Source organism: Dermacentor variabilis, chromosome 8, assembly GCF_050947875.1.
Source record: "Dermacentor variabilis isolate Ectoservices chromosome 8, ASM5094787v1, whole genome shotgun sequence".
In the NCBI taxonomy this organism is placed as follows: Eukaryota; Metazoa; Arthropoda; class Arachnida; order Ixodida; family Ixodidae; genus Dermacentor; species Dermacentor variabilis.
This window is the reverse complement of record NC_134575.1, coordinates 97046465-97070606: the sequence shown is the minus strand read 5'-3', so window position 1 is coordinate 97070606 and position 24142 is coordinate 97046465. Positions and strand designations below refer to the sequence as shown.

The window sequence follows — 24142 nt, the reverse complement described above, 5'->3', positions numbered from 1 at the left end:
CGAAGACAGCGAACTTCGCACAGCTTCCGCATACGACATGCGAGGCTGTGGCTGCCGTATCTCATGCTGTGCTGTCTCGCTTCGCTCTGGGACTTGTACTGCCTGTCTGATTTCTTCCCGGACGAGCTCAGCCAGAGTGAGTCGCAGTACCGATACCGGAGCCCCGTGAAGTTTTTAGAGCTCTTCTCGAACGACACTCCTAATGAGCTCCCGCAAGGCGTCGGTATTGTCCGAGGGTGTAGCGAGAGGGTCAACACGTCGCGGTTGTACTGCCTTGTTCGTTGCTGCAGTGCCTTTTCCATTGATATGGCTTCGGTGAGAAACTCTGCAATGGTCTTTGGTGGGTTGCGTATTAGGCCACCGAATAACTCTTGCTTGACACCGCGCATCAAGTTCCTGACCTTCTTTTCTTCCAGCATGGATGGATTCGCGCGTGGGAAAAGTCGGCGCATATCTTCGACAAACATTGTGACGCTTTCATTCGGCCGTTGTACTCTTGCCTGAATTGCAGATTCAGCTCGCTCCTTGCGATCGAGGCTGGCGTATGTGCCGATTAGCTGCCGTCGGAATTCGTCCCATGTCAATAAGGCCGCCTCATGGTTCTCAAACCATGTCCGCGCATAGTCCTCGAGGGCAAAGTAGGCGTTGCGTAGCTTGCGCTCTGGAGTCCAGCCGTTGAATTCTGCAACACACTTAAAGTGATCGAGCCAGTCCTCAATATCCTCGAAGGTGTCCCCATGGAAGGATGTGGGGATTCGCGGCTGGTTAAGGATGACCTCGGTCGGTGCTGTTGAGGAAGAAGACGGAACCGATGTACTCATCCTTCTGACTGTATTCGGTAGAGGCTCATGCTCAGGTGGCAGTCCTTGAAGTCGACGGCTTATCCGTACGTGAACAGGAGTCAGCTCGACCGGACTTCGTACTGGGCATGTAGGCGGCGTTCGATCTGGGAGTGGTAGCATGTACCCAGCACCTCCACCAGAAAAATGTAACGTAGATTGAAGACGGAGTCTTACAAAATAGATGTTTCTCTTTAATGGCGGGCCAGAAGAAGAGCATGCAGCTTGCGCACTTCATTGTCTTTCATGGCGCCGACCTTTGCGCGCGCCGTCCTGTGGTGCGGGAGCCCCACATCTTTGTGTCAATATGTTTCGGCGAGGTGCTATGTTGTCATATGAATAGATCAGCTTGCATGTCAACGAAGGCGACACTGACCGAAAACAGCCGAAAGCACCATGTGGCCTCGCATTAGATCAGAGTTAGTTGGCTGCACAATCACTGGCTCCTCACTGTGAAAGCCCAATTCACCTTACAGCAACTGACAAACTATTTTCTCTTCAGTAAGTTTAGCACAGAAATAGATCTCGTTGTCAGCATCGATGAACTGCTCCAGCGTGATTTCTGTACGCAAATGCTCGATGAGGTCAGTAGATGAAGGGAAGTGATCACGCTCGCTAGAGATGCAATCACAGCATGATGATGGCATTTCATGTTGGATCATAAAACCCACGATGCTCCTGGTTGCATTTTCGGTCACAGCCTTCATTGGTTTGAAAGCATGCTGACTGCAGAGATCAAGTCAGTGCTGTAGCTCTTACCACTGTCCTTGCATAGTGCCATATGACTAAGCATGCGTGACCAACGGAGCTGCTTGAGAGTCCGGATAATCCCTTGGTCCATTTTCCTCAAGTTTTGGGTGGGTATCTTGGATGACATTCTCCTGTTGGGATCTAGAAGATTTCTCAGAGGCTTCCAAAATCTTCACCTTGTTGTTTATGTAGACTGATATTGTCTGCTTCAAGAGTTCCAATTCTCTTGTGACATCCAATTGCGACAGGTCACTCTGCACTTTCCTGATAATGGTAGCCTTCTTTTCCACCGTCAATATGCAAAGATTTCCTGGCTTCAAAGCCTTTGTCGAGTTGGCAGCGAACGACAAAGGCAGCGTCGGCGCCATTGTTAACTGGCTATGAAACCACAGAAGGCTATCGGTTGTTGAAATGACTAAGCCTAGCATCGTGGTATGCAGCTGAAGCGAAACCCAATGCACACAAGAAGCGATACAAACACTGCCACCGACCATATGCGGCTGACAAGTTCCAACGGAAATGACAGCGCAAAGGTTTGTGGGAGAGTGCAGCAAGCGCTGCCTGCTATTGAGGCTGTACCGGAAATGGGAGCCCTGAAATGGCATGCGAGATGTATGCAACACTTGACTTAGCCTGCAGGAGAACCAAATGGCAGCAAGGTTGTTTGCATTTTCGGTAGATTTTGACTTGCAATTGTGAGACAAAGTTCAAAAAATCAAACGAGAAGAGTTTGAAACATGCAAAATTTTAGTCGTTGTTACAAAATGGTTCTATGGAGCATGTGCTGGTACCATCGCAGAATCAAAATATTCCGGCAGGCCCACAAAACTGGGCGTCCAAGAAGAATCGGTCGGCGATTGTATCATTACTATGGTGTAAAAAAGAACATTCAAATTTCACTTTTTTGCAAATAAATATTTTGTAAACCATTTTGCAAATCTTATGCTGCAACCACATGCACTAAAATTACCAAGGAGAGTTTGCGATTTGGCCAGGTGTAGCAAGATACCTTTGGCACAATCTTCCTGTCTTTGCCATGTGTACTGTCAAACAAAATAAAGGTTTCTTGTTTGTAGTTGTCAAAACATGGATACAGTGTTATTGTTTTAGTGTTACGGTGGCAAACACGCCAACTTTGCAAACTTTGTGCAAAGGCTTGTTAATACTGCTCAGGGTGGAGAAATAACATGTCAGGGCTCAACTTTATAAATGCACTTGAAAACAATGTGATAAAATAGGTGGAATCATACATCAGTACTGTGGCAGTGCATTCTGTGCACAAAAGTAAAACAGTGAAACTGAAGATTTTCAGTAGAAGCTTTGTTGTGCAATGGCTACCCTGTTGACAGTGAACTTGAAGACATTGTGGTGGAATTTTATTTATAGCACCCTGCCCAAGTGCTCCCGATGACGGCTGATTCAATTCACGGCAAAGGCAATTTAATTGCTCACTAGTGTCTTGTTTCACAAAGGGAAAGGCTTGACTTTTTGCACCAGCAAAGGTAGATGAGCCTGCAGCACATTGCATTCCAGTCTGCAAGCACTCTGCAAAAAAAACTGAAGATGTTATGGACAGGAAGGCATCAAAATGAGTGTCTGGCCAGCAGTCACCTCAAGAAGCCGGTAGGTTGACTGAAGTGATCACTGGCATGCACACCAGGTGCCCAGTGCATGCTGCTCATTGCCTGAAGACAGTGTTGCGTGTGCCTAGTCCTGCTTAGTCATCACCGATTATGTGCTGTGGGATGCTGCGACTCAAAGCTGCACCAGGAAAAGAATCCTGACAGTTCCTGTGCAGTTTTCGCCTTCCTCAATGAATGAACATATATATAAAACAAAGTAATTTTTATATTTGACTGCATTAAAGAATTCTGTTTGAATTTTAATCAACTCAAACCCAGGGGTCTACTTACATTTTGCATTGATCTATATCCATGTTCTTACACTAATGTATGTAAGAACATGGATATCTTGTATGTTTTCGCCTGGGAAATAACCCACTTACTACAATATCCCCATGCCGCATTATAGGTTATAACGATGAAGTCTGGCTACTGGGTGTCCACGCCAAAAGGTAATGGAATGCGAAATCTTTGTAAAAAAGAAAAAGTGAAATGCGAGCAGCTGCATGATCGCCTGCTACCCCGACTGCTGCCGCACGCTTCTCTCCATGAGAGATCCACGCCAGCCTCGCGCACATCTCTCCCATTGCCATTCCAACCTTGAGAACAGGAATGGGCTGCAACGAAAGCTCTGTACCACGCCACCCTCCGAAACACTAATGGACCGTGCCAACTGCACCAACGACGCTGCCGGCATCGCTCCCAGATTGCTCGCTGGGCCCTCACAGTTGGTTCTTTATTCTACAGCCCTCATTCTTCGCAATTCTGCTAACAGATTAAGTCGCTCTTGCTTGTCTTTGTTTGTTGCATTGAAGTCATTCCTAGCCAAGTTGTTTCTCAGCCTTGTTTGACTCGCCACCGAAATGGAAGATGACTGATCCACCAACTGATAATCGGTAATGCACGACATTGCCGGTGAAAAGAAAGGGCACTGCTAGAGATTTGGAAATGAAGTGCTTCCAACCGATCAGCCGATCGTCGAGAACGTACTTGCATTGGATAGAGACAGTGATGGCCACAACGGCAGCGCTGACATGGTAGGGCAGGCTGCCTCAACATTGTCCCCGCGGGAGATCCTGTAGATGATTCAGTCCCTCATGGGCTTGTTCTCGTGAAGGACTTTCCGCTTCAATACGTGGAGCATCTGGATGTCATGGTGAAGGATGTCGACAAGCCTTGCGTGAAGTAAACAAGGCTGACGGACATGCGGTTTTCTCATGCAAGCCAGTGGGAAGTACGTGGCGAGATGCTTGTGGCGATCACCTCCCAATGTTTCCTCTGCATTTCTCAGGCTGAGATACTGCCACGGCAACCTTCCCGCATTTTCTAAAAGGCGCCTTTTCGAGCCACTAAAGCGATGCCTCAGCAGAGCTCGTATGTCACTTGCCTCCCGTCACCCCTTTTTGCAGTTGTCACAGCAATGCCATTCTTGAACGACAGCCACGGCTTGAACAACTTGATCAGAGATCGCAGGAAGCAGAGTTAAACGAGTCAACACAATTGGAAGCGAGATGGAGGAAGGTGCTGGGGAGGAGAACTGTCCTTAACACCATAATAGTTTTCTCGGAGCAGCTACAGCATGCCCCACTTCAATATTATTTCATGCAACCCGGTTACAATTATCGTTTATAACAATCAAATTTTCATAGCACTTGAATATTCTCAAACTTCTACTCCACACCCTTACTCTCGCGCCGGTGCTCGTTATGCTTGATAAATTTCTAGTGCAGCGTTTGGCTGTTCTACAGCTGACGGTCGGGACGAAGGGGCGCATGATTCGCCAGTAATTCAGCACTTTTCGTTGTCGCGCAGTAGTGGACGGCCGCAGGCCATCAAGCTGTCGCACTGTGAAGGAACCAGAACCCGATTTTTTTTGTTCGCGATTCGCAGTCGCCGACACATAAACTGAAGCATGGCTTCGGTTAAAAAAGGTGGGCCAGTGCCAACTAGTGAAAAAGGCACCTGGTGTCGAGACGTCTGCTCTTGCATGCGCGTCCTTTTTAGCTCGCAGCCTCTCCATACCTTTAGCATCGGCTTAGCGCTCTTCTTACATTCTTACATAATGAGGGTCTTGAATCCGGCAACATTGATGCCTTCACGTAGCATGTGCGGGTTTATTGACCAGTTGCCTGCAACCTGAAAAATCATGTACTTATGCTGCCTGCGGCAGAAAGGATGTTTCACATCCGCCGACAAGGCTTGAGAGTGGTGGCGCTGGCTAACACTCCCAAGGTTAGTTCTCGTAGTAACACATAAATACCCAAGAAAGTGGATGGGGAAGCCATGCCGCAGTAGCTCAATTGGTTAGAGCATCGTACGCATAAAGCAAAGACGTGGGATCGTTCCCCATTTGCGGCAAGTTGTTTTTTCATCTACTTTCATTGCCATTAATTTTTCTTTATTTCAATTAGTAAGTACAAGTAATTTACCCAATGTTTTCCTTGGTTTCTCTGTTTGTTGGCTTCTCATGATATGATTAATAAGAACTAGGCCCCTCAGTTAACCCCCTTTCTTCTCATTCATACAGTTTGGAAGCTCACACACAAGTTGCGCAAGTGGATAAGTTATGGTTTTGCAGGAGTTCATAACGAGTCATAACGTGCAGGAGTGTTCTTTAGGCACGTTTTGTAGATTGTGCACAAGAACTTTAATTTCTTCGACAATATCGCAGTTTCTTCTACCAATCGCAGCACGCCACTCCTCCGAGTTTTCAACCTTCCCTGACCAAGTGACTTGAGGTGACCACATGACGCCAGTAGGGTGAGCTATCCGATTCGCTGCTCAGGGCGCATTATCGATACTTTTCCCAACTTTATGGTGAACAAATGTGGTTTGTAATAGTTGAAATGCAAGTTAATTTGTTTCTACAAAAAAGAAAGTACCAGAAAGAGAATGCACAAGGACAATTTATCGCTACACTCAAGCACTTCCGGCATACAATAAATGTTGTCTGCTTGTGTTACAACATGCTCCATTACGACGTGAGCTGCACGGTCGTTATTGGTCTCGATCTGTGTTTTCGCGAGCGATACAGATTGCCCTTGGACTGTGGGCTGCAAACCTAGCGATTGGCAACATGTCAAGCTGCAATATCATGTTCCTCGACAAGGCAAACATGTGAGCAAAGTGGCTGCAGCGCTCGTCGGTATCCAATCGGCACCAGCATCTGCGCATTTGCGGCTGTCACGTCACACTGAAGGATTACCATATACCACAACAGTGTCTCGCATGTGCGACATTTCATGTAAACCCAAGCACAAGCGGACTGGGCCTGGGCGTTTTATGGGATGAGTGGAAGTGCACATGTGAACGGCCTGCATGGTGTAGCCACTTGGTAGCAGATTGCTCAACCACAGAACTATTATAGCAGTAACCAAGTGCATTGTATTTTCATGCCGGTGTAAATTTTTGGTAGGAACATAGTAATGAACATGTTTTTCTAAATGTTTAAAATTTTTTAGGCTTGGTTACAGCAACATTAGCTCTTCGTTTCGCTAGTTAACCTCTGCACCACCAGTTGCTTGGACCATGTAGACTGATCAGGTCGCTCACATACGTCTAGGCTAAAACTCCTTCATTACAGCAATAGTAGTATGGGGAGGGGCTTTAGTTTAGGCCTCCACCCACCTGTCAAAGCATCCAGCTCACCTGTGGTTACCGGAATATCGGACACACTTGGTGCTGCAACAGAATGCTCACAACGTACACTGCTTCGATAGCTCGCGTTTGGAACCAACTGCCAGGCGGCTGGTGGAGAGGTGGTAGAGGCTTCGCAAACTGGCTCCAAGACAACCAGAAGTAGACAACACGACGTCCCATCATGAGGCAAAGCCAGTGGAGGTAGAGCTTAAGCCCAATCACTTGGCAAATGATTTTAGGAGAAAATGCATGGCTATGGAGGAGGGTAACGTGTAATTGTCAGTAGCTCTCTTAATATGAGATGCTACACACAAATTGTGGTACGAATGTTTACTGTACCCTAGGCGTCTACAAAACTTGTTTGAACCACTTAAAAAAATATTGAACTGTGTTTTTACGAGCCAACACCTAGATCTGATTACAAGGCACACTGCAGTGGGCAACTCCGAAAATATGGAACACCTGGGGTTGTTAACATGCACCTAAAACATGGGTGTTTTCGAATTTCGATCCCATCAAAATGTGGCCAGGATTCAATCCCAGGACCTCATGTGCAGCAGCCCAACACCATAGCCACTAAGCAACCACAGCAGGTCCTGAACCGTTTCAGCGACCCTTTAAAGAACACAAAGGTGTCAAAATCCATAGTCTGCCACTATGGTGTGCTTCATAATCTGATTGTAGCGTTGACACATACAACCCCACAATTATATTTATGTTTAACACATCTGCCATGATACAATGTGCCATGAGAGGGAATGACAACACTCAACTCTCTTGTAAGTCATGAACAGTGACGTACAACTCAAGAAATGGGTTCCTGTAGTAATGGAGGTGTGACCAAACTTTATCAAAGGTGTGCAATGTTAGCAAGCAAGAGTGCAAGCCCTAAACCCTTGTTAGTAAGATTGCTGGCAAATTAGAGCAAGAACTTGTGTGAAGAAAATGTGCAGGGACCATAGATGATAACTGTCAATGTAAGCGAATAGCCTAAAGGAATGAAAGGGTGAACAAACAAAAGAACAAGCAAATAAAAGAACAAGAAAGAGCGAATGAATGTTTTCCTAGCAGAGTCCGACCACCAACCATTACAGACCTCCAACTAAGAACGAAAATGGTCGAAAGAGCCAAAGAAATTCACTTCAAAAGATTTTGTCGCAGCCACACGTCCATGTCAGTATGAAATGCAGAGTACACCACACTGCTACACATAAAGTCCAGAGAAAGTGGCAAAGTTTCAATAATATACCACCATACGAACGGTTGCCGATCACAACTCGGACAAACACTGAGACATCTAAGCATACCTGCAGGTTTGCAGAGCTATTTCTGATGCCAAAACAATTTAAGCGATTGTTTCAGCCGACTGGCATTTCCTATGTACAAGACCTGATCTATACTAACACTTTCACCATTACTCACAGGCATCGCTTGTGGCGCAGCAACTGCATTGTACAGATAGACACAGTCTTATGACAATGAGTCAGACATTGAGGATGCAACTGGCAAGTGATAGTGCACCAGACACAAAAGACGTTGAAAAGTAATAGTATTCCCACAAGGAAATTACTCACACCTGCGGACGTTCAGTCGCAGTTTGCAACACAATTATCTCTGTATGATTTATTGTCTCGGGGCAGCTGGGCACAAATTTTCTGGATCCTTCTACTGTTTCTTTTGTGATGACATCAGGAACCAAGGGCACTACAGTGTTATAAGAGTTCTGACCTAGACAATTTTATATGCGCATTTAATGCATTTTGGGAACTTCCAACAGGTAACTGGCCGGCCTTACTGGCCTAGATCTAAAAATGCCTTGCCACCTGTATAGCACAACAGTGATAGGGTGTCAAGAATAAACGACATTTAATTCGATCTTCCTTTACAGGAGCAGCTCAAGTAAGAGAAGCATCAGCATGCCTTGAGCAAAAGCTTATACATACCAGATGCTAGACTGAGCAACCTGCAGCAATCAGCGCTTGCAGCTAATTGTTGTCAACGGTGCAGAGTTAGGCTAGACCTTGACGGGCCCAACTAACATGAGCAGAAGCTGTAACGACAGCAGTAGCACAGTAAAACAAATTAGACAAATGACGGTACAACCATCCTGAAATATGTGCCTTGAGCACTTCACCGCGTAACTGTCGCAAAGTGAAAAAATGTGCTCCTCGCGCAACAAGGAAAAATGTTCTTTTAGCTTTAAACTCTCGAATATGTAGCGTTCGTCCGGGTAGCTCGTAATAGATGTCCTAAAAACAGCAGACAAAATTAAGGCAGACAGACTACCTGTGTAATATACCGTATTTGTGTTACTACAATGTCGACCACGGATGCAAAGTTACGCGCCTGACATACTGTTTCAAGGCGGGAGACGTCTATTTAGAAGGCTCGGCACTAAAGCACTGAATGGAGCGAGGGCGCTACAGCAAAAAAAAAAAAAAAAAGAAAAATCCTCTTCACCCGCTCCTTTTCTTCTTTGTGTGTACAAGCGTGTCGCTACAACATGAACAAAGAAAGCAATGGACGCATGAATGAGCTGATTCGTGCACTCATCCATGTTTACCTTTGGAGGTGGCCGTCGACAGCAGCAGGGAAGTTTGTTTACCTGCCCGCTCACCACGTGCGTAAAGCCATAGAGTTACCTACAAAAATGAGTGTGTCGCTGTGTGCACGCGCGTGGCAGCAGACGACCCCAAGTGGAGTCCGCTCTGCCACACATGATGACGTCACAAAAAGAAAGCTTCATAAAAAATACATGAAGTGCTAACGTTATCGTTTTGTTGGTAAATGCACTACGCCTAAATAAATAAAGCATTTATTTTATGCTGCGTTTTAAAATCGAAAATGACTGTGGGCGCCTACACACGCGTGCACGCAGTGGGAGGACCGTTGTGATTCCTTGTGGCCGTGTTACTGTAGTACTGGATCACTGTGTTATATCGGCGAGTACGAATAACGTTGTCGTTACGAAGCTACAGAAGCTTCGAACGAACTGTGCTGCATCCACGAAACAGCACGACATGTCGCCTCATTTGGTCTGTCGGTTTCGAAGAGTCGTGGTAACACAGCGCCGACTGCATATGGTGCCGACACGGAAAATGCATGTTGCAGGGCGTGTCATACGTAGCGATTCTTTAAGTTGTCTGTACGCTTTCTGGCAAAGCCGGATGCCTGTTTGGCCTTGGTTTCAAGTCGACACACTTCTCACGAGCTCGAAAACGCGGAAGTTGTGCGCTTCGGCATTGACGTCGATGTAGGGTGCATAGACATTTCCAAATCGCTTTGCAAAGTAAGGGCGCCTTTTGTCGATTAGCAAAGTGCATTGAAACATTTCGCGTCGCCTTACGCACGCAGAAGCCTAGTAACGAAAGCCTGGACGTGAAACGTGAATCTAATAGAAACGCCTATTCCCGCCTGAAGGCAATGTCAGCAAGTGTCCGTGACGAGTGTCAAGTGACTCACGAGGCTGGGCGTTGAACAGTGTGTGGAGTGCCGCTGCTTCAGACTGGCCAGGGCCCAACCCGCTTTCATGAACCATTTGAAATGTCCAGTGTATTAGTTGCTATAGATTGTGGTGCAGTGAGACAGCCATTCCATAGCAGCCATGAAAATTACCTGTGGAAGTAATAGTAATGCGATAGGCTTTCGTGGTGATTGTCATTATGTATCACATGCATCGGAGTGCGTTCATTTATACCCTGTGCACGTGTTTAGATAAATGCTTTATCTTCTGAAGATACGGTACAGCACCTGGATCTTGAGTGGATCTTTCTCTGTATAGGCTATACCAAAACCTCTCTACCTTTGTGTGCTTCATTTTTTTCAACTGTCTTTGCTCTGCAAAGAAGGCCAAGTTTCTCTTGTGCGACTTGCAATCAACAGGGGTCAAACACATGTGGTAGAGCATTAGTGGTACAATATTCAATTGGGGGCCGTTGTACATGCACCCCTAGGAAATCATTTGCTATGGCAAATACTAACGTAGTGGCATTTCTTTTTTAAATTTGTATGCCTTAATAATATTGTTAAAATATAGAAGTATGTCTGCAAATTTAATAAATTTTGAGATCCTGACGTAATTCCTAATGCATGTTGGTACATTATATTATTCCCAACGGACTCCTTAGTATCGCTGTTATTTCTCAGCATTCTCCCACAACAGGTATTGTTCTTTCATCTTTGAAACAAACAAAAGTCCTCCCGCTTTTCAAATCTGGTGACTAAGGCATTTGTAGCTATATATAGATTGATCTCCTTAGCCCCTTATTCAAGTAAAATGTTAGAATACATAGTTTATAACCATACTGTTGAATTCATTGAATTGCGTAATGCCCATGTAAGTTCTAACATGGCTTTTTGCATGGATTTAGTACCATGTCACAGTTAACTCACGACATCACTCATGCTTGTGTTTTCTAGCAATGTCAATCATGATTAATAGCTTGCACTTCATTTGCTTGCTTTTTTTCACATTGCATGGTGTGTGCATATTGTTCTTATATGTATACCCGAATAAAAAAGTTCAGTTGCAAGTCAGTGCTCCTGTTGCGTTTTCACTGTCCTTCATACTTTGTGCACTGTTTCTACTCTTCCAAAAATGCACTAACTCGTCCAGCTCTCAGTATGGAAGTTTAAAGTCAGCTGTTAAAATGAGAATCCAATAGACATGGAAACTGTCTGTAGGACAATATCAAAGATTTTACTGTTTGCAACATGCAGTTTGTACATGTTGTTACAAGAAGATTTCAAAGAGATATACAGAGTGTTAAAGTGCGCAAGGTTGAATGGTCCCGTTCCTGCCATGAATACTACAATGTGCACAGGTCTTGCACTGCAAGCCAGAGACTTGCTCCAGGGCTTTCTTATTGTATTAAGTGTCAGCTGCTTGCATTCATAACGTGGTTGGCAAATTGCTTACCTATTTCCCATCTAAGTTCCCTGCATTTCATTCTGCTGTATTCACCAAATTATTTTCAGCACCTTCCTTTCAATAACATTAAGGGTTACATTCATTTTGCGTCAAGGCGTTTCCTAATGCACCAAGATTAAAGATTCTGACAAGTTTTCAAAGCTGACACAAAAATATGCTCAGCCATAAAGTGTGCTCATTGATACACCAGGCACCTCGTCCCACAAAACATCAATCAATTCTATTTTTAGATAAAAGCACATCATTTTCTTGCTACATCTCTCGCTACATCTCTAGGCGCCACATGCTCTTTCCAAAAAGGAGGTTGCACAAGTATTTAAATGCACTGTTTAAAAGTTTACTGTTAAGACCTGTGTTTCCTTCAGTTCAGTTGCAATATGCGAAGTAGGTAGCAAGAGTGCTTAGCTTTAGTGCATCTGCTGTTGACAGAGCTAAGCTGACATGAAGGTGAAAGGGCATCCCTACATATATCAACCCAATGTAAAGGTATGGCTTGATAAAGACATGTTGTGCTGGAAAGGTGAATTAAAGGTCACAGGATTCTCTGGTAATGTGGCACACACAATACAGCTGGGATACAATATGCAGATTACTTTGCAATTACTCATTTGCTTTCTTGGTGTTGCATGGCAGGAAAGAAAGCTACAGCATAAGCATGCATGCTATAGTGTTATTTATCTTCATAACGTCATAAAAAAATGCAATTCATTGCTCCACCAAAGGCACCATCAACCAGCTGTGCCTTTCTTGACATAAAGCTTCTCAGCCTGGTCTCTACATATGTTAGCTTTGAGAACGTCTTTTCAGACAAAATTGTCACAGGAACTCTGGAAAGGAGGTCAAGAACGCAACATAAATGTTTGGAAACTGATTTGTCCAGCCCAGTATCATTTTACGGTCCTGGCTTTCCTGATGCCAGTTTGGGACTTAAGAAGCTGCAGCTTAGCATGCAAGGTGTCGAATTATATGTATTTCAGAGGAGTTAGACTCCACATGAAAACTTTGAGATAAGCTTGCGTAAATCCCACGCAATGTGGGAATTGATGTTATGTGAAGCATTTTAAAGGTAATAATAATATTTGGGGTTTTACGTGCCAAAACCACTTTCTGATTATGAGGCACGCTGTAGTGGAGGACTCCGGAAATTTTGACCACCTGGGGTTCTTTAACGTGCACCTAAATCTAAGCACACGGGTGTTTTCGCATTTCGCCCCCATCGAAATGCGGCCGCCGTGGCCGGGATTTGATCCCGCGACCTCGTGCTCAGCAGCCCAACGCCATAGCCACTGAGCAACCACGGCGGGACATTTTACAGGTAGTTGGCTATGCCAAGGTGAGGTGTTGCTAGCGGTCGTTCCGAAATGAACACTCGTGTGAAACTTGCTTTTGAATCTCAAACGGAGGCGACCAACAACGGGTGGGTGTGCTACTGCTGAGACACCTGGATCTTTTCATGTGAGCCATCTGGTTCCAACGCAGGTAGCATGAAAGTTGCATGACAAAGCTGGAATGACAACAATGCAACGAACACGATGGCATCATAAACACAACACATCCACACATCTAGATAGCGGCACAAGCTAATATGCAACTTGGGCTACTGGGTTGGCGTAAAAACACGTAAGAATAACAACCCCCCATTATTGAAATCTTTCAATACAAACTATACCAAAAATTTAGTGCTTTGTTGCACCTATAAAACTACATAAAAAATTGTGTACTAACATAAGCAAATACACAATCCATTACAGCAAAAGCAATATTGTATTACTTATGTGACTTTATTTTATTGATGAGGCCATGAAAGCAGAAATGCCAGGTGATTAAACTTTGCCAAAGCTCAAGCAAATGTCTCGTTTAGTCCACTTCCTTTTTGGTGGACTTTAATTTGCTGGTCATTGATGCTTGTATATGTTGACATACCTCCTGCCAGTCATGGCAAAAGCTGATTTTATTATGATTATGGCATGCAGTTTTTCAACTCCAAGCCCAGCTGCTGCTCTTTTTTTTAGCATAGCTTCCTTCAGTTACAGCAATAATATAAAGTTGATTACAGATATTTACTGTACAGATATTTCTGTACCGATACAGATATTTCTGTACTCTTGCATGTCATCCTATCTTTTTACTTCTCCCATTTCTGCCCAGAATGATGCAGTAGATTCGATTTCCAAGGTTGCTTTTGCATTGCTTGTAATTAAGCTTGGAAGGCAGCATTCTCCGCTCTTTTTCTGTCCTTCCTGGATTAAGCAACAAGTGAGAATACTGCTTCAGGTGGCACAGTGGTTGCTTTATTTTGCCCTCCAATGTAATAGCGGTTGCTACGAACTTAGGAAGAACCTGGTCCAGATGCCAGCAATCCTTTCTGCACCTTCTTCACAGATGTCTGACAATGCAAATTATTGGCAGAAAATTTGCAGATCATGCACTTCAACTTGCTCACCAGCTTCAATGCAGGTTGCTATGCAACGCTTGCAGTAGTTTGTCCAGCTAACATATTCCACTGCCCAAAAAACTTGTGTGTCTGTATCAGCATCACTCTTTTCTCTGGTGTTTGGTTGGATGAAGTTCTGCAAGAGAAGAATCTGCCTAATCATCGCACGAATTCCTGAGTATACATTAACCAAAATATTAATTGAATTGGTTTAAGCAATGTAGGTAGTTGGGCGAGTTGGTTCAGCATTGCAGGCTTCTAAAGGTATATAAAATACAAGGGCAAAAGAAAGGACAAGAATCAGTAGTGCATGTGCTACGTGTGTGTTTTCCTTTCTTTTGTACTTGTATTTTAGGTGAATTTACACGTCTGAAATTGTTTAAGCATGTCGCATCTTAGTTTCAACAGGTATGGCTGACCAGATTTCGTGTGGTTTTTAGTTTTCCTGCATGGGGTTTACATCTGAGAGAGAAAGAAAGGAACAAGGAAGGCCGGGTAGGTTAACCAGACGTACATCCAGTTGGCTACCCTGCATGGGGGTGAGGGTATGAGGGGTTAAAAGAAAAAAAGGAGGCAAGTCGAGACAGTTCACTCGCACAAAAGACAGATGGTGTCTATAAGTATCTTTTCAGATTCGTTTATTTTAGAAAGTCATAAGAGCATGTATGCATAGCTCTCTTCATTAATATGGCCAAGCACCCAGGATCCTAGCCTCTGTGAAAGGTCAACTATCCAGTTGGGTGGGTACACTCTAAAAGGGCTGACATTGGATATCGAAGACTGACAGGGGAGGTGTTCAATGGTCTTTTTGCAGTTACAGTGGTCACATTTAATAACGACTGACAGTGAATTTGTAAAGGCACTTGATCAAGTATGCCTCTAAATACCGGGGGTTACAAAGAAGGCCCAGATGACATAAACAGTTCTAATAGAGCTTTCTCTCACCCCGAAAGGGAGATGATGATGTTGCAGCAGGTGCAAACATCTTTGAAAGTGGAGGCTAGTGAGTAACAATGGTTCTTGAGTATGTAGCCCGAGAGCTCATCACTTTCAAGCAAACGAGATGGTACTCAAGCAAGATGGTGGAATGTTGAATATGTGCTCTGAGCCCTTTAGTATGTATAGCTATGTAGGCCGAGATTAGGTCTCTCTGCTGATTGCAATTGTAACAATTCAACTGTCAACAATCGCGAGTGTGTTTTACACACAGTAGATTCAAGAAAATGCTACCTCGAGACCATGGCTATATCACCAATTTAACCAGTTCAGAGCTAAACTTACATTTCAAAATGCTAAAGGTCTCGTTAACGGCCACGCGCTCAAGAGGGATTTATTTAGAATTATTTGTCCAGCATGCCATACATGTACCCACCTGTTGTGTTGACTAGGACAGGGACCATTGATTTATATTTGCACAGGCTTTGTAATAGTGAGGGCTGTCCTTAGGAATTCAGTAGCCACACAATACACGATTTGTGGTGCAACCAAAAATATATCTGAGCTGTGCTCCACAAAGGCAATGAGAAAATCACTTTTGTGATAGTGCATTTCGCATGGATGTAAGTGTAAGCTAGTGTGCTTTTTTCTTTTTTTTCTCACTCCATTTCTTTAGTCCTTTGCCGTCTAACATGGAGAATATTTTTCCAAGCCTGGCGGCTGGGGCTTATCTAGATGCAATTAAATTTTCTCTCGAAAGAAAGAGAAGAGCAAGATGTCGAAGATTTCACAGCCACTGACAGTCCACAGTACACTCTAAAAAAAGTTTACACCCTTTGGGGCTTGTCTTGTCCTACAGCGATAATTGTCATATCTGCCTTACTTGCATATTTCCTTTCTTGAAAACTCGGCGCTCGATACTTTACTGTCGTGAGTGCTGTGTAAAGCTGATTATGCACAAGCCGTTCATGACTAGGAAGTACCGGCCTCGCAGCATTAAAGAAAGGAAATGTGGGCATGACAAATAATGATTATTGTTTGGGGACAAAATACAACCCAAAGGGGGTAAACTTTTTTTAGAGTGTAGTCATAGCTTACATAAATCCACATGTAGGCAAGGTCTTATATGCATCTCATAATGGTCGACAAATTTGCTTTAATTCGACATTCGACATTCGACAACATCGACATTTTATGGGCTCAATTGTACAAAATGCAGTGCAGGGAAGCACATGTTTTAATATATATATATATATATATATATATATATATATATATATATATATATATATATATATATACACACACACACACACACACATGTACACGTGGGCAAAGGTCTTGTAGGCGTTTCTTAATGGTTGTTGACAGATTTGCTTTATCTTCACCACAATACAGACAAGTTATGTGGTGAGTTATACAAACTGCATTGCTGTGAAGCATACTGAGATTGAAAGGGTGCTCAGTTCAACTCTCACGGGGACTATAATAAGAGTCCCTAATTACACACGCGCGTACACGTCGTCTCCGGTCACAGTATGAGCACTGAACCATCTTGTGTACTTGTGTACCGACATGCATTCAGAGGTGTTTCTGGTGTGGTGTTTTAAGCCGTTGTTTTGCCCTCAGGATTCCTCTCTGTTCGCGCCCTCTTTACACAACCACTCGCGAACAACAATAAAACCAACTAATAAACCCAGCTATTCGCTGCAATGCATAATTGTTGTCTGCGAGTGGGCTTTACAGCAGCATTAAGTATTATGCAGTGAAGCGCTATCGGAAGAAAATTTAAACTCCGGTAAACACATTGCGCTTCATCATGTTTTCGCAATGTTCAGTGTCTCGCAGGTAGCCAGTATATATATATATATATATATATATGCAAATCAAGTTTTTACGATATGTTCTCAGCAGTTGCAGTGGCTGCGATGAACTTTTACACCAAAATCTATCGGCTTCATCGCATAAAACTTGTGCTGCAGTGAAAATGTATTCGATGTGTACTATACATATCGGACTGCACTGGTACAATAAACCATCCGCAAAATTAAGCCAATAGCTGTTTAGCTTGAGTTTCATAGTTTTAGTGTCTTCGTGCGAGTGAGATGTTTCCAACTTTCTAGTTTTTTTGTCAGTGAGGTTCATTATTACGTTGTACTGCAAAGAAGCTGCATGTCAGAAGTACATATTCTTTACTCGTTGTGCAGTGACTAACAAATTAGTGGTTCTCGCCATGAACTGCTGTCCATATTCACAATGGTCACAGTGATCTGACAGTCCCTGCAAATCAGTACTCATTCCGCTCATACTACGTGTCTTTTGGTGTGCGTTACCAATCAGTGATTCGATCATTCTGTCTGCTGTTTGCAGTCGTCCATTAAAGCTGTATGTGCTAGTATTTAGAAACTTGGACAATGTGCAATGATTTACTCATTTCTATGTTATATATTTACATTTTTGTTATTTTTCCCTTCTTATTTCCAGTGTAATACAAGGCATTGTGCAGGTTAACTATGCGGTACTTGTAAATTTATTAAGATAGCTCTGTCTTTTGAACACTCTAAACATGCATGGTTTTGAATCTGCCTTCGGTTATATGTGTAAAAGGCAGGAACTTCTTTCTGTAAAACGTTCTTGGTTGCAGCGAAGGATGTATAAATATAGCTGATTTTGTAATAGCCTCACGACTTTTCTGCGCCGCAGTTCTTTGATAGCACACTACCAATACATACAAAATACACTATAAAAATTTATTTCCGCACTACACATTACAATTCTTGACGGGGTGTTTGCACCTGTGAAATTTAGGAGCCGTTTTGTTGTGGCTGCCCAATTTACGTGTCCAACATTTGTGGCATGTTCGCTAGTATAGGAAACAAAGGTGGCAGTCAGGAACTGCTCTGCTTTCTTTTTACCCGATCATGTTGGTGTTCTGATGGTCTATCTTTTAGGTAGTCAGAGTTGCCAGTTGATAGTTCTCTATCTACTGTCATCGAAAGCTTCATAGTTAGCCTTTGCGAAATATGAAATAGATTATCATATCTTGGTGGTGAAGCAGCGCACTGACAAGGACAAGACAAAGACACCTAAGAATTTATGACACTAGCTGCAAGGTATGATGATTAATCACCAACTAGCCCAGCTTTCCACATTAATGAAATAGATCATTTACTTGTAGCGTGAAACAATGACGCAATAGAAATGTCAGCTTTTCATATGAAAGCATGCAGTGATTCATGCATGTGTGCTTTCTCAATCCAGCGATTCCACAAAGGCAGCCCTGTCAGAATAACTTATTTTATGTGAGAATAAACCAAAGTTATTGTTAAATGTTCTTTCCCATACTCACTTGAATGACTGAGATGCCCTTGTACTTAACTAGATATGGCTAGTTGGTCAGCTCACTTAGTCAGGCAATGGCCTGGCCAACTAAGGTACCACTTTGCCAGAAATTAATGGTGGTTTTAAATTACACCTTATTGTGCAAGGTTTTGTGTAGAGCAAGTAGAGCACCACACAATAAATTAAATGACTGACAGTCACTGAACAAGAGAATCTTCTACCTGGAGTCAACGTTTGGACAAAGGGACTTGCCTTATTAACAACTGATTTCCACATAGCTCATCGCTCGCAAGAGTCGAAGAGGATAAGCAGGTGCGTAAGAGTAAAATGAAGGCTATGGAAAGGGGAAGTGGAAAGCTTTGAAGGCAAGGCTTAGTTTGCGATAGTAAGAGGGGTGTGCTAAGGGTTCTCCCAAGTGGGGTGACGAAAACAACTCACAGAACTTCAAATGAACCATTACATACAAGTAGGCGTCAACCTATTGTGGCAGCCTTTTAGGGAAACCTTCTAATTAAAGTAAGGCTTGCACTGTCAACTCTGTGGACAGCTGAAAGTATCTCATAATCATTTCACGTAATGTCCTGGCCATGACCAAATATAATCTGGAGCTCCTACTGTTCCACTTGCCCTTTGTATTTACTATGATATAGTGTTTACTATGATATAGTGTTACCTGAAAACACATCTTTCTTGATGGACAGCTTTTAAACTTGCAAAGCCTTTGATCACTTTAACATACTCAGGCTTCTTAAGAGGAAGCTTTAGCTCGAGTGCTCCTATCTAAATACATGTAAAAGGAGAATTCGTTTTTCTCGGCAACCACCGCACCAAATTTGACGAGGTTTGTTGCATTTAAAAGAAAAACTTAATATCTAGTGACTGTTGGTTTCGAATTTTTGAGTTAGGTTGTCAATTTTTTATTAAAAATTGGCAAAAGTCGAAAATTTTGAAAAAACGAAACTATCAAGTTTGCAACTCTGTCACTCAACCACTATAAATGTTAATACAATTCTGTGAATTGCATCTAATAGTACATCTAAAGCGGACAAAATTGATATGTTACACATGAATATAAAAAATTTAATCATAGGGAAATACAACTTTTTGCAAAACCGTTGTAACCAACGTAACAAATTCACGTAAGATGTAAAATGACATATCGAGTTTGTCCGCTTTGAATGATCTAATGGATGCCGTTTACAGAACCGCGATATCAGTTCTTGATGCAGAGCTATGAATTTGTAAACTTCGTGCTTCTATTTTTTTCAAACGGTCAAATATTTGAGAATCGTTTTAAGAAAATTCAAGCCTTAAATCAAAATTCCGCTTCCAACAGTCTCTAGAATTTAATTTTCTCTTTCATATGCGAAAAATTTCATCAAACTCGGTCCAGGGGTTATCTCATAAAAACGTTTTTGCGTTTTACATGTATTTGGATAGGCCGCGTCGGAGTTGGGCCCGAGCTAAAGCTTCCTCTTAAGCACGATGTCAATTTTATGAGCTTTTTGTCAATGGGTAACTGTTCTAAGACCTGTGGTGTACAAAATTTATTTATCTTCCGATGGTGCTTGCTTGTTCAACATCTCCCAATATTGCACATCATTTAATATTTAAGACAACAGCAGTTATAGTGGACTAAGGAGGACTGTATTGACTGATGGAACTACCCACATGAACATGTTTCACTTTTATTACTCTTAAGAGTTCAGCATTTGAATTGTTGAAACATTCAAATGTGTAAAATACACTGGGTTACAATTATTGGATTGTGTCTGCATTAGAAAGAAAAGAATGTAACTGCTGCCATGTCATGTATGGAACACCTGGCTTATAAATTAAGTCATGAACTCCAACCCTAGCAGGAACATGGATTTTGTTTTTTTCTACAACAATGGTTTTTTTGTAGGATCATTTCTGATCACTAACTCAGCCACGCTAGCACCTATGAGTGGTATATATGACGGCTAAATTAATATTTGGTATGTTATATTTTAAGCTTTTTTTTAACTAGTATATGCACTTGAACTGACTTGACTCATGGTTGTGCAGCTTTGCTAAGGTTCACTTCTTTATATATTGGATACGCGTTTAACGGGTTCACGGCAACTCTATTTTCATTAATCACTCTGTTGTGGCAATTTAAATGTACCAACAACCATCATCTTGCACTCATTTCTCTCCTTCCAAGGTGAAAAAGAAACACAAAAGAAAGAACCATGGTCACTAATAAAAATGTTTTGCCTTTAGTGTACATATATGACTAAACCTGTACTCCATACTTACTAATACAACTAGGAAGACATTACAGCATGGAGCCCCTCTGGTTGCTTGAAAGTTCCGAGATTCGTGCAGCTCTAATTAATATCAATATAAGTGACCTTTCCTCTGTATATGTTCCAAGTAGTACTTAATGAACTGGATTGTGGAAATAGGCCTAATGCTGATGCTATTAAGCTAATTTGTCAAAAGACATTGCTACCTGATTTGTGTGAAGCCTGTCTGCAGCTCCTTTTTATAAATTTAGGTGTATAAAAAAGGGTAATATTATAAACCTGATGATAAAGTAGTCATTGTAGAGAGAATCTGGTTCATATTTTAATGTTTGGAACAGGAGCCAGAAATACCACCGATGTCACCTGCCATTGTTAATGATGTGTGGCATGTCCTACATACATTATTCTTAATCTTCTACTGAGCCCCCCCCTCCCCTTGCTTTAAATCATTGTCCAAACAGAAAGAGCATGTACGTGGCTGTGTTAAGACTTGTTCTTCATTATTGCCTTTCACTGAAAGCCATGACCCAAGCTCTTAACAGTATTCCTTTGTCTAAGCAATTCAATTTTGTGTCATCAAGCTTAATATTAAAAAGAACTGGTCTGCCAAAGGCATTTTCATAGTAGCCTAATAATTTACCTGCAGTTTCTTTGAAAAAGCTACCCAACATTTTTCACCGCATGCCTTGCATTCTTAGACTTTTGTCCTTGCTGTCTAGTTTTGGAATCGCTGACGTACATCATTTCAGGCGTGCTTTCTAGCAAGATTGGTAGACTTAGCTTTCCGTCAATAGTACAAGCAATACTTGCCAGGTGTGCAGCTTGTGTTCCCCTACTTGATTCTGAAATAAAATACTTGTACACATTGTGGTATGTTTAACATTTTCCGTGCCTTCGACGAGCTAGGTTCGTCCGTGGCTTTTTGCTAAAGACTGCCGAAGACAAGCTCAGCTCATAAACAGTACTTCACATTCTCTAGCAATGCCGTGGACAAGACAAGATGTGTCTCAATGCTTAGTCAGGCTTTTGATCGAAGGCAATGCATAATCCATGGGTCAGCACAAGAAGAAGCAAATTTATTCTTTCTGAGCAGGTAAAACACGTTGCCAACTGAGGTTTTAAAAATACATTAGCCACTTCTCGTCAGAATGAAATGAATTGTGGGGTTTTACATGCCAAAATCATGATACGATTACGAGGCACACCGAAGTGGGAGATTCCGCATTAATTATGACCATCTGGGTTTCCTTCATGTGCGCCAAATGCACAATACATGGGTGTCTTTGCATTTCGCCCCTATCGGGGTAGCAGTGCGACATGGAAGGGGATAAAGAAGCGTTTGATAGTACATACTGCACGAGTGTGCTTAACTGAGCTGGTTAGTGCACGTTTATAACTGAATTTAACAGTGCTGAAGATGGGTGGAGAGAAGACGACCGACAGCATTAGAGGGGTGAAGCCTCAAAACGCCGTAAATAATTTCTTGGTCTTCAAGACAGCCAAGCTTTACCACAAAATTGAGCCAGAGTAGAATTATGAGCGGCTGGGCCACGTTCTGTAATATTTGTCTTCATAGTTTACATTGGGGTTGCTCAACATGTTCCTTTTGAACTGTGGCGAGCAGGTGCTCAAGCAAGTCGCGATTCGCTAGCCGCCAAAATCCGAGATAAACAAGGGAACAGTATGAACATGAAAGACAAGAAACAGTAGAGGTAAATGCGACATCGAGTGCCATATAAAAATTGCAACAGCTCACTTACTCAGGCAATATCAGCAACAGCAATCCTACAAAGGATGAAACATTTTTTTTTTCGCGATCGATGCACAACACTAAGCGGAAACTGCAGCAACAAGCACTTGGAACGAGTTTAAACGTTTTTACCATTAGAGCAAAAAGTTCTGCCAAACTAAGAGCCCACATATGCCCCATTCACATCAGTAAATTCAACAAACAAGAGCAACAGCACTGAAAAACGTAACAGGAGCTGCACAAGTTCACACTCGCTCCAACAGGGTGCGCTTCCGGTGATCGAGGATCTGTGGTAAGCGGTGTTTGTGTACGGACAGCGGGTACGGACGCTCCTGTGGTCGAGGCTTCAGCGACTTCGTTCGTAGCTAAGTACCTTTTTATCTTTATTAGCTAGTGTTTTGAAGTATTTTCTGTTGCATGGAGTAGGGGCGCAAATTTTGAATTCTTGGTAAGAGTAGCAAACGCACCGGCTTTGTCTAGGTCTGGCGGCTCCCCCGTTAGGCCTAGTTGGTAGGAGGGACCTATTGATAGGCTTCGTTAATTATTTCAGCTAGCTCCTCAGATTCTTGCATGGGGTAGGGAGTGACAATTCTTTATTTTAGTTTGGGATAGCGGTCGAGGTCGGCTTTGCTTGAGTGATTTGGCGAAGTTCCTCGTTGGGCCTCGGGACGTAGGCCTAGCGATGAAATCGAAGAACGCGAAGGCCGCGGGGGACGGGGAGCAAGTGCAGTGCGACGAGTGCCTGCGATGGTGCTTCCTCGACGAAACTAAGTTCCAGAATTTAGCAGACGCGGAGGGGTCTAGCTTCACGTGCAGGTCGTGCGAGGGCGTCAGGGAAGCCGTCCAAAAACTGGAAGGGAATTGGGCGGCTAAGTTCGACGAGCTTAAGGCAGAACTGAGGGAGGAACAGGAGAAGCGGGTAGCGCTGCAGGCGAAAGTTGACAATTTTGTCAAGGTGGAGGCGGCCCAGGCCGCGCAGTTAGTGAGGACCGTGGCCGAGCTTGAGGCAGAAAAAGAAAGGAGCGCCGAACTGGAAAGGCGGCTCGACGCGCTGGAGACGCGGGCAGCGAAGAAGGCCGGGTCAGGACAACAAAGTGTTGGCAAAAACTCGGAAAGTAGGGTAGACCCTACAGGCGAAGTGGGAGGCAGGGAGCCAAAGCAAGCCGTCGTCAGCTCGCCGCCGGTGAAACGGCGTAGTTATAGTGAAGCTGCACAACGCGCCCCGAGTGAGGCGACGCTGCAGCCACAGGGGCGCCAGCGGGCGCAAAGGGAGGGGCAGCAGGCACAGGCTGCAGTCGAACGGTTTGCACGTAGAAGGGTCCTGGTGATAGGGGACTCCAATGTGGGGAGGGCCGAACAGGGCGTGATGGCGAGAGTGAAGGCGGACGGGCGAGTACAGGTGGAGGTGCAAGCGGGCAAGGGTATGGCGGAAGCAATCACCAAGGCGCGGGAAGTAATTGGGGTCAGCACGGAGAGCGACAGCTTGGTCATTATGCATTCTGGGCTCAATAACGTGCTTAAGGGGAGAAGCCAGGACCTTGAGAGGCACATTGAGACTGGGCTGAGTAAGCTTAGAGAGGCCTCCGGGAGGGTGCATGTGACCATATGCACTATCCCAGAGGTCCAG

The 24142-nt window shown here is 43.5% G+C and overlaps 1 protein-coding gene across 4 annotated transcripts in view; it reads right to left on the bottom strand.

Moving 5' to 3' along the window:
- Positions 1-9507, bottom strand: part of LOC142590442 (uncharacterized) — a 66346-nt gene extending 56839 nt beyond the window's left edge. The window contains exons 1-2 of one of the 4 annotated variants that reach the window (XM_075702563.1): positions 9414-9501; positions 8794-8900 (exon numbers count right to left, since the gene is read on the bottom strand). The gene's annotated coding sequence lies outside the window, so the exon portion shown is untranslated. The other 3 variants (XM_075702565.1, XM_075702564.1, XM_075702566.1) reach the window with 3 other exon arrangements.
- Between the last annotated feature and the right edge of the window lie 14635 nt (positions 9508-24142).